Source organism: Cupressus sempervirens, chromosome 8, assembly GCF_028749045.1.
Source record: "Cupressus sempervirens isolate cs-2001-9-10 chromosome 8, ASM2874904v1, whole genome shotgun sequence".
Classification (NCBI taxonomy): Eukaryota; Viridiplantae; Streptophyta; class Pinopsida; order Cupressales; family Cupressaceae; genus Cupressus; species Cupressus sempervirens.
Window position 1 is genome coordinate 348,353,159 of NC_143125.1, and position 18,767 is coordinate 348,371,925.

The 18,767-nt window shown below is 32.6% G+C and overlaps 1 pseudogene; it reads left to right on the forward strand.

The window, feature by feature from the left end:
* Positions 1 to 18,767, forward strand: part of LOC149542763 (U4/U6 small nuclear ribonucleoprotein Prp31 homolog) — a 64,462-nt pseudogene that overhangs the window by 38,280 nt on the left and 7,415 nt on the right.

An 18,767-nucleotide genomic window follows, 5' to 3' on the forward strand; every position in this document is an offset into this window, starting at 1 on the left:
GGCACATTTCATTGCTTCTACCCAAAAAGAAGAATGCATATCTTGAGACTGAAGCATACAATTGGCCATCTCTCGCATTTTTTTGTTCTTTCTCTAAACAACTCCATTTGCTGAGGAGTATGGAGAACTCTCATCTAATGTAATATGCAATACTCCATGCAAAAATCATGGAAAGAATGATTCACATATTCCCCCTCATTATTAGTGTGTATACGCCTGATAGAAAGAACAGACTTCTTCTCCACAAATGTCTTAAAAATCTAAAATGAATCAAAGACATCATACTTGTACTTTAAAAAGTACACCCATGTGCATCTAGAGAAGTCATTAATGAAGGTGAGAACATAACGAGCACTAGAAATAGGAGTAGGAAAGGGCACAAGATTACTGTGTATCAACTCCAATGGTGCCTTAGCATGTGAGGCTCTACCTATTGAAAAAGGATCTAGGTGATTTTTGTAAAGAGCACAGCCTTGGAAAACACCATTAGTACAAGAGCACTGAGGTAGTCTAGTCACTAGCTCTTGGGTACTCATCTATTGTAGATGTCTATGATTGACATGGCCAAAATGCTTATGCCAAAGTTATATCATTGTGCTTGCATGAGCAACAAGAGAAACATCTGAAGAATTGCAGCTCTCAAAGCTATCAAACTTGTATAAGTGAGATAGAATCAAAAGTCCCAGTAGCCACAACTAAATAAAGATCATGGAGATCTTGGATAACCACATCATGTGGGGAGAACTCCACTGTTTTAACAGAGCTAGAATGACAAATCTATTAAACAGAGAGGAGGTTTGTAGAAATGGTAGGAACTAAAGGAACATCCTATAGAGAACCACCATCTAATGAAACAGTGCCTAAACCTTGAAATTGTAAGTTGTGTTGAGTCACCAACTACAATATGTGTAGTAGTACTGTGAGAAAGTGAGGTAACCAAATCAAGAGAGTCAATCATATGGTGTGAAGCACCAAATTCAAGGATCCATGTAGCAATAGAAGACACAATTCATGCAAAAATATCATGTCATTTTCCTAGAGCGGAAGGAGGTGGCTTTAGAAAAACAATAATGTGTTGTCGCATGGCTTCCTCAAGAGACTTAAGTCATTTTTAACACCTAGAAACTCGATGCCCTTCCTTGCCAAAAAAACTACAAGGATCACCTCTATACTTCTTAGTCTTGGAGGAAGACTTGCTAGACTTAGAAGATTTTCCTTTGGGAGGAGGTTTCTTGTTATCTGATTCATTAGGTGGCTTTGAGGAATGGTCATTGCCTATTGAATCTGACTTGGGTTTCTATTTCTACTTCTACTTCCCCTTAGTTATTTGTGCAACTAATGCCCACTTCTTTGATCCGATGAGAGAATCCAAATCTATAAGCTTGTCCTACTCTCTAGTCAAATGATCACAAAATACCTCAAAAATGGGCATCTAGAATCGAGGACCCAAGGCATCCATAGTGGAGTGAAAAGTAGAGGAGAAAATATGAAAGTTCCCTTAAAGCTTAAACAAGATCAAGTAAATGCACTTAGTATCAGTCTTGTTCTTCTCACAACCTTGAAGAAAAGATCTCTTCTATTTGAACTTCATCAAAAAATCCTCAATAATGGAAAAGGAATATAATACCAATTATGTCAACTCTACCTCAATATTAAGTTCTCTAAACTCATTAATAGTGCCAAAAAAATTCTCAAACTTGATCCATATCTTGCAAGGAGTAGTACAACTAATCTATGTTGTAAAATGTAATGCTAACAATCCCATAGCTTGATCCATGTTGTTCCAATTTTACTTCTATTTTTTTTATTTCAAACTTTTAAGAAATGGAAATGCTTGGTTGAAAATGAAAATGGTAAGAAATTAAAATATCTCAGATTTGATAATGGTGGTGAGTATTGCAGTCATGAATTTGAAGATTATTACTCCACTAATGGTATTTGTAGATAGAAAACTATCCCAAGGACTCCATAGGAGAATGGAGTGGTTGAACACATGAACAGGACTATAATGGAGCATGCAAGGAGCATGAGGTTGCATGTTGGGTTGCCCTTAAACATGTGCGAAGAAGTTGTTAATACTATTGTATATTTTATTAATAGAGTTCCCTCTATTCTTTTGGGTTGTGGTATTCCAAAGGAAGCATGAATTGGGAAGAAGGTGAGTTATTCTTTTGTAATGCCCTGCTCAGGAACCCAAAAGAAATAAACCTAATATGTTACAAAGTTTATGGAATTTTTTTTAAGGTTTAAACAACATCAAAGTAACAATAATGCGAAAGCAATATATGCATACACATCAAGAACACGCAATCAATTATAAATACAGTTTCAATTCCTCAAGGGTTCCTTCACGTTGAGTCACATTTAAGAAAGTTATATTAATAAGTTTAAGTATCAAATACAATGTCCATAATTATAAAATGAATAAAGGCATACATAATCATATAAGCAAATGCATAAGTACAACCAATTATATGAAATAACATCTAATGAACAACATCCACTGCACATGTCACAGGGTATGTGAAAATAGATATAGGTACATCAATATGCAATACAATATTTCGTAGGATCTCAAAACACATAATACATAGATACATCAAATGAATAGAAGTCGTCAAGATAAGAGGAAGAATGATAATGGTACCACTGTATCAAGGAGCATCCAACATCTGTCAATCTTAGGGGAGCCCAAAGGGTAAGAATACACTACCTCCCAACCACATAGTCACCTAATGAGGCTCCCACTCTCATTATGAAAGAGATAATCTATGATCCACACCAAGGATTACTTTAGCGGTGAATCTTCACCTTTTGGCGATCCTGTCTGGCTGGTCAATCATCATTTAGAAAATATTTATCATATTTGGGTCCAACCACATCGTTGGATATTTATCATATTTGGGTCCAATGCCCGAGGTGGTCACCCATTAGTTATCACATGATTGGTCAAAAATATCAGTGCAATCACCAATGCGATATACAGTTTGGATGCATTTATTTTAAACATATCGCCAGCCTTTGCATATTGTTTCTTATTGGCTGATGTTATTTTTCCATTACTACAACCATATAAATTTTCCCTTGGGTTGGGTGTCACCAACCATTTTACCGACGTGTGTCGATCACCCGCCCTATTTAGCCAATTGTTTCCTACTAGGGGCTTGCATAGGAAGGTGCATTTTGCCTGCATTTGACATTCCCACTTGTTAATCCTGCCTAATTCACCAACCTAGATTGGACTATAAGAAATTATTATTCTACCCAATTTGTTATTTTCTGGTTTGGAGACTGGCACTTCTTATTGTTGTCGAACTTTTAGAGTGCTGAGTGCATTGGCCATCGACTTGTGGACCCTGGTTTTTGTAAAAGGCAAGTGATTTTTAAATTATTTTGTAAGTGGTACTAGCTATTTTTTTAGTTTCACTGTCTAGTGTCCGCTGGTGACTGGACATCTCACATGCTAAGATAGCCTATAGGTATTAGGTTTGCAAATTATATTGGGTAGTATCGTAGACTATAGTATTGTAGTAGTAGTACCCTTTTTTTGAGAATGAATCATATTATTGTTATTATATGTAGTATAAGTAGTTAAGTCTTTTGTTCAACAAGTAAGTTGATATTTTTTTGTAGCCTTTATCGGTTTGCCATGTCAAACAAGAGGGGTACGATCTCTGAAATCCAAGAGAGTCCACCATTACCAAAATGCAGAACCATAGTGAAATATTTTGGTGTTAGAAATGTTAGCAACCTACAAGATTCACAAGTTAGATCTCCAGTGGTTACTGAAAAAGGAGATTCATCACAAGTTGGACCCTCAGACAGTATTGAAGTTCAAGTTGGTGAACCTGATATCTCAGTTGAGTATGAACTTGAACAAGATCTAGAGGAACTTCCCCTAAGTAGGGAGTCACAAACTAGGATTATAGAGTTGGAGTCAGTCCCGGACCAGTCAGTTGAGAAAACCAAAATTGATTCCATAAATTAGGTTCATGCACAAAAGTGGAAAAGAAAACTAGAATCGAAGAAAGATCGATCTCGCTGGGATCTGTCCAAAAGGAATTTTCAGTTAGAATGGGTGGAAAAGTATTGGTTCATTGAACCTATGCCCAATCCAAATGATGGTGAGCCTCCTGCAGAATGCAGATGTAAGATTTGCACAGAGATAATAAAGAAGGAGAAGAGATTGCAACTTAAAATTGATACCATAGAAAAGAATGTCGGTAAAGTTTACAAGAAAGAAATTATAGATGGAGTCAAAAAATCTGTTCTAACTTGGAAAACAAAGGAGAACTATCTGCATATGAGGAATGCTAAAATATGTGAGTTACACAAGAAAATACGGGAGAAGCATTCTACAGTAAAAGGTTCCATTGAAGATTTCATTGGGAAAGCAACGAAAGTGCAAAATATGGGAAAAGTAGTTCAATTAGGTGTCATCTTTTATATATTGAGTAGAGGATGCCTTATGATGGACTACCCTTCAATGACTGTATTATTGCATTTTTTGAAAACTCGAAACTATCCTAACAGTCACTAGTTAGTAAAGATCGGGTGGGAATGGGCTAAATGTCTTGCACAGGTTGAAATAGAAGATATGAAAAAATCTATAAAAAACTCAAATTTCATTGCATTGTCTCTAGATGAAGTTACAACAATTGATAATACTTCCTAGGTGTGCATGCATGTTTATACTATAAACAATCTTTGTCATCAACCATTTCTACTATCTATTGCTAAATTTAATCATAGTGCGACAACTAAAAACTTATATGAATTATTAAAGACTGCTCTAATTGAATCTAGAGGTTTGGATAGCATGGAGATTGCCAAAAAGTTGGTGTGTGTTGGAGCGGATGGTGCTTCGGTTATGCAAGGTCATAAAGGCAATCTTTGCAAAGAGATCAAGAATGATTTGGCACCCTACGCTATTGACATTCATTGCATGGCCCATCGAATGAATCTAGCTTTTGGACTTGTCAGCAATTTTAGTTGTGTAAGTAAAGTGGAATCTCTGATCAAAGAGATTTACCAATACTTCTGTCGAAGTCCAAATGAGTCCGGGAATTTCAACATTTTGCTGCAGGACTTACTGATGGGAGGAAGCTTCTTAAAGACAATGATACCAGATGGATCTCTTTGGATAGACCAGCGCATCGAGTAATGTTTGAATACCCATCATTGCTTGGACTAATCCACTTTGTGTGAGACAGATTCCCTCAGCTATATTCAAGCCTAACTAATGTTAATGTACTCTTAACTTTAGCAGCTATTCTCCCCATGCTACAAGACATGAGAAATATTATAAAAAAGGTTCAACAAAGAGCTATGTACATTGTTGAATATAATAAGATGTGTAAAATGACATGTAGTAGCCTGGATACTCTATACTGATTATTACCATTAGATGAAACAAAGTTTGCAAAGTGGTTAGAAATCTCAGATTTGAACAATCCTGGGAACTTTTTACATATTGGTGCAAACGATGAGGTATATGTCAGGGTACGTGAAGTTGACATACCAATGCAGTACTATGCCCACGTCAACCCCAACTCCAACCGCAACGAAGTAGGAAGCAAAGTTGAATTAGAACCAGAGAAGTTACTTTCACGTGTTACAAGTGAAGCCTTCAAGAAGATCAAAGACTCTGTGCTTGACTCTGTCAAGCAAGTTTGCTACAATCTGTCATCAGAAATCAAATTCAGATTCCCTCCAGAGGAATTGCTGGAAGCAATGTCAATTTTTTTTCCACAATATTGGTCTCTAAACAGTCCAACTAATTTTCGAAGAAGGATGACGACTCTGATTCAGCATTTTTGCACACCTAAAGTAATAAATAGAGTCATCATAAATGAAATTTTAGATGAAACTCGACTGAGAGATCAATCATACTCTTTTGCAAACATAATGAGGGAACAATATGCTGTTATGGAGAACCCAAATGAAGAGGGAGCGGTAACAAAGCTTTGGAAAAACCTTGGTGAGAGCAATCAGTTGAGAGAGGCAATACCAGAATATTTCAAGCTTACCAATTTATGTTTGACAATGATATTGGGTTTAGTGGAGGATGAGAGAGTTTTCAGTACTTTAGGCTTCCTTAAGTCAAAGGTTAGAAATAAATTAGACAAAATTTTGCATAATTGTCTAAGGCTCTATAATTATAGGTATGAGATAGAAAGTTTCCCTTATGACAGGGCTATCAGCATTTGGAGAAAGTGATGTCAAAGAAGAGTGATTGCCAACATTTCAAACACAAGTGGCAGTGGTAGTGGTGGTGGCAGTGGTAGTGGTAGTGGTTCATATCATGATATTGAAAGTCAAAGCAATGAAGATGATGTTGAATTTGGCATGCATAGTGAGTCTGACGCTCACAGTGAATCTAAAGAAAACACAACAAATAATGAAATGTTATATGCAATAAATGAGGAGGATTCTGATGATAGTGATGCTGAGCTGGTCCAGGCAGAATCGCAACTATAGTAGCTTCTCAACCTTCTGCGTGAGTCAAGTAGTAGGCTAGTAGCTTTGATCTAAGACTCTACCTACTAATTAATTATGTAACATGTTTGTAGAAGTTAATTTATAGCCTTCATTCACTATCCCTTTATAGATGCTTAATTTTTTATTTTTTATTTTGAACATGTTGATGTTACAAACTTAGTACTTACATGTGGAGATTTTCATTGATTGTATTTTTTAAATATATTGAATTTTTTATTGATTCTAGTTTCTTTAATAAATTGTAACATAATGCATTTAACAAAATAAGCTCCATTTAAAAAAAATTGTATTATACTTTATAATTACAAATCAGCCTATAACATAAGACATTTAACGATTGTCAATTACAAATAATTACAACCCTTTGCAAATGACTCAATGTCAAATTGCAATGACCATGAATTCCCTTTTGTAGATACAAGGGAGCAACAATAGTTGTAGGTTAGTTTGTAATTGTATATATGATCAAATATGTTGGCTCTTGATTCCTGATATGCCATAGTATGTTAGTGCCTAGCTGCCCAACTATCCTGATATGCTGGCTCTCGATTCCTATAACAATTAACATTAAACAAAGTTGAAATTAAATCCAAAATTTGAAATTAAAGAGCACCAAGTAACAAAATGATTATAGTTCTATCACTTACAAAGTTGTTACAGTGTTACTACTTAGTGCTATCAGCTATGATTGCCACTGATAGCAACAGTAATAGTTTGAGAAGATGACCCAACTTCACTGAATTTCTGTAGGGCACTCCATTCTGTATCATTTGGAAGCCCCTTTTTTGAGGTTGTAGCTAATTAGTTGTAGTCTCTTCAACAAAAAATACTTCTGAGAGATAAAATCATATGATAGGAGGAATCCATCTATAACATCACTCATTGTTGATAGTGGTTTGATGCAACTTGCAATTCCCTTCGGAGTGAATTCCTTAGGCAATTTCCCCAAATCAGAATTCATCCTGCCCTGTAACTTTTGCATGTAATTTTCATTTCCAATGAATGTGCCTTCTGAGTTAGCTAGATTTGGTAATCCAACATTTAGCAAGTTCATTATGGTGTTATTCATCTTCATCAATTCTTTGGAAGTAGAATTGAGTGATTCACCAATTCACGTTACTTCTTCACAATGTTGAGAGACATTAATGGCCATTACACAGGCATCCAAGCGGTTGTTTATTCCATGGTTTGCCAAATCCCTATCACTGGATCTCTTTAGTTTATTGAGAACTTGGTCAGAAAGATCTTTTAGGGAACTGGTGAAGATTTTTCTTTTAGCCTGAAAATCAATTTTTACATTTTCAAAGACAACTCTGAGATTGCTATTTAAATCAAGCCATTCAACCAAACCATCACTGATCGTCATTATTTTGCCCCAAATTTCTTGTTTGATAAGCTTAATTGTGTTTATTATAGTATCCTTCACATGATGGTCTTCGGAAGAGGTCGTTCTATTTTCTACCATTACATTCTCCACCTTTTTCTTCATTTCAAACATCTCTTTTTCACTCTTTTTTTGCCTTTCCTCTAGTTGCCTTTGCCAATTAGTTGCTCTCTTCCTCTCATCCTCCAATTTCTTCTTCAAATCTTGGATTTTATTTGCAGTAGTTAACTCTTTTTTCTTCTTTTCCTCGAGTTCCCTTTTCAAATCATGGATTGTCTTTGAAGTGGACTCCTCCTTTTTCTTCACAATGTCCAATTCCTTCTTCAAATCATGGAGACTTTGAGTAGACTCCTCTTTCTTTGCGTTCTCCAATTCCTTTCTCAAATCGAGGTTTTGCTTTGCAGTTGACTCCTCTTTTTTCTTTGCATTCTCCAATTCCCTCCTCAATTTGTGGATTGTGTTAGTGCTTGCAGTAACACTAGACTCCATTTTCTTTGCATTCTCCAATTCCTCCTTCAAATCACTGATAGTTTTTGCAATTGACAACTCTTTTTGTTTCATATTCTCCAATTGCTTATTCAAATTGTGGATTGTGTCTGCACTAGACTCCTCTTTTTTCTTCTCATTCCCCAATTCCTTTTACAAATTAAAAATCATACTTGCCCTAGACTCCACTTTTTTCTTTTCCTTCTCCCATTCATCCTTCAAAATTTTATTTTCCTTGGCAGCAAATTCCAGCTCAGTTTTCAATTGATTGATGACCTGTGCACTACTCTCTACAGACTTGAACAACTGTGTAGTAGACGCTTGTTCATTCTTAAGTCTTTTTTGGCACTCATCCAATTCTTTAGTCAAATGTTGCACTTGTTCATTCATCTTTTCTTGCTGGACAATTGCCTCTGTAGAAGAAGATTTCTTTATCTTGTTTTGCAATTCTTTGAACCTATTGTCTGCTACTTTCTCCTTCGCCTTCACATTATCAAGCTCTGCCTGTAACTTTTCTATTTTCTTTGTAAGCCTTTTTTTTTCCTCTCCACTTTCAGAAATGTAGAATAGACCATTTTTTTGCTCTCTTTTGATGTATTGATTTTGTCAATATTTTTCACTTTTGACAAATCCATTTGAAGACTAGTAACTTGTATATCGTTACAATTTATTACATTTTGTGGTGGATTATTATCTCTACCCAGGGGCATAACAGGCATGATGTTCATCATTTCATTGTTTGGATCATATGTTAGAAATATTCTGTTAGTAGATCCTTGACATTTGGCAACTGCATCACTTTTCAAAGTCTTCATAATTTTCCTATTTCTTTTGCTTGTCTATTCAAACTTTGATGCAAACTAGTTCAAACTAAAATATGGGTTTTCTAACACAATTGAGTGTTTGAAAGGCGAATTATCAACTGTATTGTTGAATGCTGATGCTCCTCCATCTCCAGCTAAACTTACTCAACCTACAATTGTATTTTGAGGATTGCCAACATACTGAAGATGGCCCATTCCAAATCCTAGTGTTTTAGGACTATTTTTAGGGTTTTGTACAAAAGCCACTGGTGCATACATTACTAAAGTAACCACTGACATTTCTTGCGGTGTAATTGTCATAATTTTTTATTTTTTTGCACAAGGTTCATCCATGATAGTGCCAGTGCCAGTTCCAGTGCCAATGGGATCAACTACAACTGGATTTGAAGATTTAACAAATAATGTGTTGGGATGACCTTCAGAAGCAAAAGTATAATATTTTTTGCCCTTTTTAGATGAATCATCTTCAATCTTAGAGCATCCAATGATTGGTTTACTTCCTCTTTTGGGTGGGTCTGGTACTGGAACTAGATTCCAAATCCCATCACCACTTGCACCAATGGGCCCTATACCTGCATAACCCATTTTTTGTATCATAGTTGCTCCTTTAGCATACATTTTTTTAGTAGAATCAGTCATTTGAAGTTTAATAATATCTCTGCCCCTGGTTGACCCAGAACCCTCAATACCTTGAATGTTAGCATCAGATTGGAGGTCCTTCTATCTTTGAATATTAGTATCACTGTCACTACAACTGCCAAGTTGATATAATACAGTTGGATGCTCTTTATCCCAATAAGTGTTGAAAAGTTCATCCTCACCAATTTCCTCAAAATATGTTGATTTCTTTGGTTCACCCAAATTTTGCCTCATTTTCCAAAACTCACTTATCTTGGTTTGACACCACATTTCAGATATGTATGCCTCTTTAATTGCTTTCAGCATAGACTTCTTAGAAGGTTCAGATGCTTTCTCGTAGAAATTTAAGTATGTCAGAGGCCCTGATTTGTGTGACTCTGATATGTGCAATGTCGTAATTTGGGATGACAGTTGTTGCATTGAAATATTATTCTCTACTACATGTTTCTCCATCTCTTTCTTAACCTCATCCCACAAATCCTTGTTTTTTAATTTTTCTATCAATGGCATCTCCTAGTGTTGATATTTGCTTGCAGAGTTCCCATTGGCAATAAGTCTTGTTTTTATTATGTCCAGTGGATCATAATTCCAGTGACTAACAAAATGAAAGCCAAAAAAAGTTACCAATTCATTTGCCACTTTGAAAGCCTTTCTCTCAAATGTGAGGCCTCCAATTGCGAAAGGCAAGGAAGGAAATATCGTTTTCTTTTGTTGTCCACTGAAAAGTTCATCTGCGCTCTCTATCTGCCTTACATATTCTAGTGCAAAAACCTTTTCTGTAACATGCATTAGAAGTTTGCAGGGTTCAACCGCTGAACCGTAAAACCTTAAGACAGTGTACTCTTCCATGAAGAACCAATTGAATCTGACTTCCTAGTTGAATGCAATCTTTACAAGACACAAGAAATCTAGGCATTGTAGTGCTTGTGATTTTTTGGTAAATAGGTGCCAAAAAGAAGTCTACAAAATGGTTGTAGTTTTTATTGTTAGCAGTCATCCTCATCTTATGTGTCCACACATATACTGGACTTGGTGTCTCTGATTTCTTCTGGGTTTTCTCATCAAACTTATAGACCTCAATATCAAGCTTGTTGTTCTCTGTCTCAAATATTGGGGGATGCTTTACTAAAAGAAGGTAGCACAAGTAACTTGTGAACCTAAATGTCTTCATCTTGCCTGTAGTTGTACTTTGTTTAATCATTAGTAATTGTTGTTGCATAGATTCAGCAATGTACCGAACAAAATCATATCTTACTGCTACATTGTCAACTAACTGACCTCGACAATGGATATTATAAACCATTTTAAGAACACTGGCCCCCACTTCCTTTTTACTATCCAATCCCAAGAAAAATGATAACAAAGAAATAGTATTCTGAACCCATGGCACAAAAATATCATACTAATAAGGAGGCTTATGGTCTTTGTCCAATGTAACACTAGTAGTGGACTCTGAGGGTATTAAACCCTTAATATGTGAATCTTGAAAACTTCTTTCCAGCTTGTCATAAGCATGAGCTAGTTTATCTAAGTCAATGTGCTCCTTAGAGCTCTCTGTTCTCCTAACCCTAGGTCTAACAAAGTGAAAAATTCACTCTCAGTTATTGATAAAATTTCCTCCTGAGTGTTTTGGTTTACAATTGTCTTTCTATTTTCATAATAATTTTGAGCGCATAGCATTACAATTTCAGGGCAAGGGAATACTTTGGGTACAGCGTAGTTTGCTAATCCAGTAACCAAAGTAGCTAATTTATTTGTATATGCACCAATACTGTTGTTATATTTGTAATAAATTCTCCCTTTCTGGGGATCTTTCCACTTACTAAACAATGAATTTCTAATTGCCATGATTCCAAAATCTCCATGGATAATAGGATTAAAAATATCATGACATTCATCAGTGAAACCTGGAGTTTGTAGCACTTGTCTAAGTTTTATAATGGTGTTCTTTTCCTTTATGGGTGCACTCGTTTGGGAGGTTTTTGACTTTGTTTTGCCCATGCCTGGCTGCTACTGGTTATTAGACTTCAGGCCCTATTCAAAATAATTGTAAAGTGTAAACCTAAGACAATTAAAATCAAGATTTATGTTGCTATAAATTGCAATGAATTTTTTTTGAAAAAAATTAAATACCTGAAATTGAGATTGGATAATTGGTGTTGTTGTCTGATACCCAAGTTTCACACTTTCAGTCTTTAGAAATCAGAACACAAAATGGAATTCTGCCAATCTTTGAAAATTTAAAATTTGAAAACCCTATGGCTATCGTATCGGACTCTCATCTTACAGTTCTAGAACTCTCAACTTCATACTCTAAAAAGGTAATACTTGAAGTTTAATAGTTACAACGAAAGTGATAAGTAATTAATGGTTTTAACTTTTATGTGCAATGTACATCTAATCGTGATAAATTGTCAAGACTCAATATTAAATAATGTAGTGATGTACATAAGTTACACATGTCACGATTCTGGATGAATCTTGGCGAATGGGAAAGCATTCCCCAAATCGGCTCGAAATTCATCTTGGGCCGTCAATCTATAGACTATCAAATGGTTATTAAATTTATTGTTATTATTATATTATATTATTTAATATAAATAATATTAAATAATATAATATAATAATAATCATAATGAGTCATGACCATCTCAATCTGATAGATCGACTGGGATGAATTTCGGGCCGATTTGGAGAATCTTTTCCCATCTACCCAAATTCATTCGAAATTGTGACACACGATTTGGAGAATCTTTTTCCATCTGCCTAGATTCATTTGAAATCGTGACACGTGTCATGATTTTGAATGAATCTGGGCAAATGGGAAAAGATTCTTCAAATTGGCTCGAAATTCATCTCGGGTCGTTGATCACTCAATGGTCATTATTATTATTCTATATAAATATTATATGGTTATAATTATATTATATTATATGGTTATGATTATATTATATGGTTATAATTATATTATATCATATTATAGTATAAATAATTATATCATATGTTCTATTATTTTTAATTAAATTATTAAATTATTATTGTTGTTAAATATTTTAAATTTTTTTAAATGTAAGTGCATTGGTTTATATTTTATATTTTAATAATGTATTTTTTTATAAATTATAATATATTTTCTGGCATTCAATTAAAAATAATATTACTTATATTATGTAATCATTTAAGATTTATTATTATTATAAAAATAATATTATTTTTGTTTATAATTATTTATTATATAATAGACATATAATATAATTGTTTATACTATAATAATTATTATTATATTATATTATATTACATGGTTATAAATATTATATTTTATTACATAGTTATGATTATATCATATTATATTATATTATATTATATTACATGGTTATGATTATATTATATTTTATATCATATGGTTATTATATTTATATCATATGGTTATTATTATATTATATTATATTTTATTACATGGTTATGATTATATCATATTTTATAAATAATATTATTTAAATAATATTAAATAATATAATATAATAATAATGATAATGACTATCTGAATCTGGGCAGATGGGAAAAGATTCCCCAAATCGGCCCGAAATTCATCCCGGGCCATCGATCACTTAATGATCATTATTATTATTATTATTATATTATATAAATATTATATGGTTATAATTATATTATATTATATGGTTATGATTATATCATATGGTTGTAATTATATTATATTATAGTATAGTATAAATAATTATATCATATGTTCTATTTTTTAATTAAATTATTAAATTATTATTGTTGTTAAACATTTTTTAAAAAATTTAATGTAAGTGCATTGGTTTATATTTTATATTTTAATAATGTATTTTTTTATAAATTATAATATGTTTTTTGGCATTCAATTAAAAATAATATTACTTATAATATGTAATCATTTAAGATTTTTTATTATTATAAAAATAATATTATTTTTATTTATAATTATTTATTATATAATAGAACATATAATATAATTATTTATACTATAATATAATATAATATAATTATAGCCATATGATATAATAATAACCATATAATAAAATATAAATATAACCATGTAATATAATATAATATAATAATAATAATAATAGTAAATTTAATCAAATATATAATGACCATCTTAATCTGATAGATCAATGGCCCGGGATGAATTTCGGGCCAATTTGGAGAATCTTTTTCCATCTGCGCATATTCAACTGGAATCGTGTATTTCGGGTCGATTTGAAGAATCTTTTTCCATCTGCACAAATTCAACCGAAATCGTGTCACGATTCCAGTTGAATCTGCGCAGATGGAAAAAGATTCTCCAAATCGGTCTGAAATTCATCCCAAGCCGTCGATCTATCAAATTGAGATGGTCATTATTATTATTATTATATTATATAAATATTATATGGTTATATATTATTATTATATTATATTATATTATATGGTTATGATTATATCATATGGTTGTAATTATATTATATTATAGTATAGTATAAATTATTATATTATATGTATATGATATGGTTATAATTACAATTTAAAAATATAATTTATAAATGCTCTATTGTTATTAATATTTATTATTTAGTTTCAAAATTAAAATATAATATAGTTATAATATCTATAAATTATTAAAATTTAACATATATTGAAAATCGTGATAATTGTTTATAAACTATTCTTCACCATTTAAAAGATTTCATAATGAAAAAAAAGTTAGGAATAAGTGACAAGATAGGTATGAAATAAAAATTTGACACATAAATTATCAAAATTATATTTAACTTTGTTAAGGTTATAATCTATTAATCTTTAGTTTTCCTTGAAGCTTCATTTGTTAACTTTTAACCAATCAGATTAAAGGAAAATAGTTAATTATTAACACTTCACTATTTTTAACTAAGTCACAGACTAACAGTAACATTTCAATAGTGCATGATTTGAGAAACAAGATGCCAAAAACAAACTTACAAAGTTGTAAACTAAGAAGAACAACGATTTGAGAAGCCAAAAACTATTGTTTTCATTGATAATATTTTAGACTATACAATGTACATATATTGATTCATAGCTTACATATTCAAAATAGTTGATTAAATAACTAATCAGCCTGGTTTTACTATTTCGTAATTTACAAAAAAGGGTAGGGCCCAATATAAAGAAAAATACAGATATCTTGAAAATATTTTTTTGGAAAATTTTTGCCCTAATCAAAATATTTTTTTTCCCTAAAGGGCCAAGGGAACAGGGAACTAGGGAGGCTGGAAGCATGAGCGAGCTGAGGGGCCGAGGGATTGAAGCCTTTAATCAGAAAGGTCTTCAATTCTGTCCGCAAGGAATCTATTGGAGAAGATGATGTCACTGAACTCGTCCAGCCATGTGAAGTTCGTCTCACTGACATCATCGTCCAACAACAACCATTTTCGCAAAAAATCCCTTCAGAGTCCACGCCCACTTTCGATGGCGAGTCAGTTGTCGTTCGTTCATGCCGAGCAAGAAAGGATGCTTATGTATAATGCACCCTATGCCTTCCTCCCAGCACTTGTCTGCTACATCTGCAAAAGGGATGCCAATACCTGGCCCCGGTACCTGCTCGGCCAATATAATAATTTTGACATCATCTTCTAAAAACGTTACGCAGAAGCATCCGCATGTCTATTTGCTTGCCTCCAAGGTTGAGAAGAGACGCGAGGAAGCTAGCGGTAATTTCTGTGGACACACAGTACCTCTTATCATTTCTCAAGAATTCATGGCCAAGTACCATGCATATAGCATGGCGGATAAAAGGACTTCGTCCATCTACCTTGCAAACCATGGCAAGGACATCATCAGAAATTTTGCCCAAAAAGGGCTTTTGCAGAGCCATATTAGTACATTTCAAGTGAATTGGCGTATCCATGACTACGATTCAAGAAACTAAAAACTCTACAAAGTGCAACTACAAACCAAATTCAGATTGAAGAAATTAGAATATGAGAAATGATATTGAAAGAGGAATTGAAGAGCCTATTTAATGGCAGACTGCAGTTGCATCTAATTCTTTGGCATTCACGATCTTCCATATCTTATTCTTTCGTATTCTTATTAATTTTCAAGTGTGTGAAACACCGAAATGTGCTGACATTAATGTCGGACAATCAATAGTGCCTGACATGATTAATGATTTCCATACAAACTTTTCCACTTGTCTCCATTCCAAAAAATTACGTGCGACTCCAAATCTTTTCAAGTGAGTGGCCCTGAGATGCATCTACTATCATTGATCTCTAACTAATCAACGGTCAATAAAACTATTGTATTTACTATTAATATAACAAAAGTGATGATAGTCAACTTGGTAATTGTGACAATGACGTAGCGATGTTACGACATTATTAATAACACACTTAAGGCAGTACACAAGTTAAAACTTGAAAGTGACTACTCAGCAGTCAGTACAGTCACTAACCAATACATGTGCAAATTTTACTTTCAAATTAAACAATTTTTCAATGTACCACTGAAGATTAGCCAAGACCATTATTATTCATTTTTCTACAAAACAAGTAATTCACCTCTGACATTATTAATTCATTTTTGGCAAGGGAAAAAATAGCCATCATTTATATATCCGTCAGTGAAAAAAAATATTAATTCACCACATTTAAAATGATTTTTGCTAGGGCAAGAAAAAAATCGCCAACATATAATATTTTATTTCCCTATATGAAACAAAAAAATCACCCTCGATATTAAAATTTTCCTGCTCCCAAGATGTTGGATTCGTCAACATTTTAGGCTTTTTTTTCGAGAGGGGTTTCTTAAAGTTATCCTTGATCCACACACAGATAATCAAATCATAAAACATCCTAGGCAAAGAATCCGGATAGCCAAAACTACCTCAAAGGTAACACAAATTACTCAAGAATAAGAGATAATCAAAATTGAAAGGACACTCATTCAAATACCAATACTACATACCAAGTCAACATAAAAATACCAAGACTAAAAATATACAACCACCTCAAAATCAATGTCAAGTGTCACAAGCACAATGACCAATAGATAACAATTGTCATCAATAAAAATAAACTACCAGTCACTAACATGAACAATAAAAACACCACTAATGAATAGCTGATCATTCATTAATAAAAGTCAACTATCAACAATAAATGACATCCAATCAATGAGTAATAACTCACAATAAATACACCATCAAAAGTAATATCCAACAAGTACACCACTAATGGCAAATATAAAAAAACCCATGAAGGAGACTCAGGCTACATACTATAGAGTGTCATTACATTAACCAACTCTAAGGTTATCCTGGCACTCTCTCAAGACCCTAGCCCCTTAGTGACTCTATATGAAACCAAAATACCTTCTCGTGAAGACGAGAAAACTAGTCATACCTCTCAAGGTATCATCTTCATCTCATCCTTAGTCTATACAAGCACTCAAGGCATGGACAAGGAAAAATCTCTAACTTATTTTTTTAATGTATCTCAAGAAAAAGGGCTAGGAAAGATATTTTATTTACTAAATTATCACTTGTTACACAACTTACAATGAATTACCTTGATAGCCACTTTGGGCCTTGGACCCCATCGCAAACCACTCCCATAGACATACACCCAGACTACCTTACCAAAAATCACAAACCACAATAGTGTCCCATACCACAAGAGTAATATTGATCAAATTTGGTTCCTTAACAAGCAATCCAAAAAATAACATTGGTTCTCGAAACCCAAGTTCTCATAAATGTTCAATAGCATAAAGCTCATAAAACATAAATCTCAATTCAAATCATAAAGTTCATCATAACATCCTGTCAAATGATCATAAAAGAAATCTCAAAAATGCCTCTAGTGCACATCCCAACTTGGCCAACTAAACAACCCACAAAAAAAAACATCACGAAAATAAATATCACAAGACAATAAATAGAATATTAGAAAACATAATTTTCAGCCCCATGATTTAATTCCACCAATTTCTTTTATTTAGTTTGGGTCATAAAGATGTGTTTAGAAATAAAGTAAGAATATACATATTAATATAAATTGTTATGCTAATATACTTATTTAAAACAATAAGTATTTGAATAGCCAATCTTTTTGTGCATATAAAATATTATGCAATATTATTATGTTATTAATTTAAATAATCTTAAATCGTAAATGATTTAATTAATAACATAAGTGTATATTATTAGATTAAATACTAATATCAAATTCATTTCTAAAATATTAATTTGACTTCTATTTAAGTCCAATATTAACATCTACTTTTTCTTTAATTCATAATGCAACTAGAGATAAAATTATAAATTCAATTTAATTATTTATAGTTTCTCTCATAAAGTCAAACAGTTATTAACTAAATGATTACAAAGTGAACTCTACCATAACTTCTCTTAAAATATAATAAAATTCTAAATATTTATTTATTAACCCCCCTCTTGCTTTAATAAATATAAAATCATTTACATGCAACTAAGAGTTTAATTAGACTTAAATAATCACTAATGCTAACATTTACTTTATAACTAAATGGATAATGTTTATTTAATTTTAGAAATTAATAAATTATTATTATTATTTAAATAAATAAATCTAAAAATTAAATTATATAAAATAAAAATACACATGCAATTAGTATTTTCGCATGTCTTTAATCTCTCAAATCATGCAACCATACTATACTTGGCCTTTCTATTTTTAGAATATTTATTTTCACATGCATATAACCATACTATATTTAGCTTTCTATTTTTAGTATATTTGTTTTCACATGCATGTAACCATATTATACTTAGCTTTCTATTTTTAGCGTATTTATTTTCACATGCATATAACCATACTATACTTAGCTTTATATGTTTAGCATATCTGCTTTCACATGCATGCATAAGTTTAGTTAAAACATGTTTT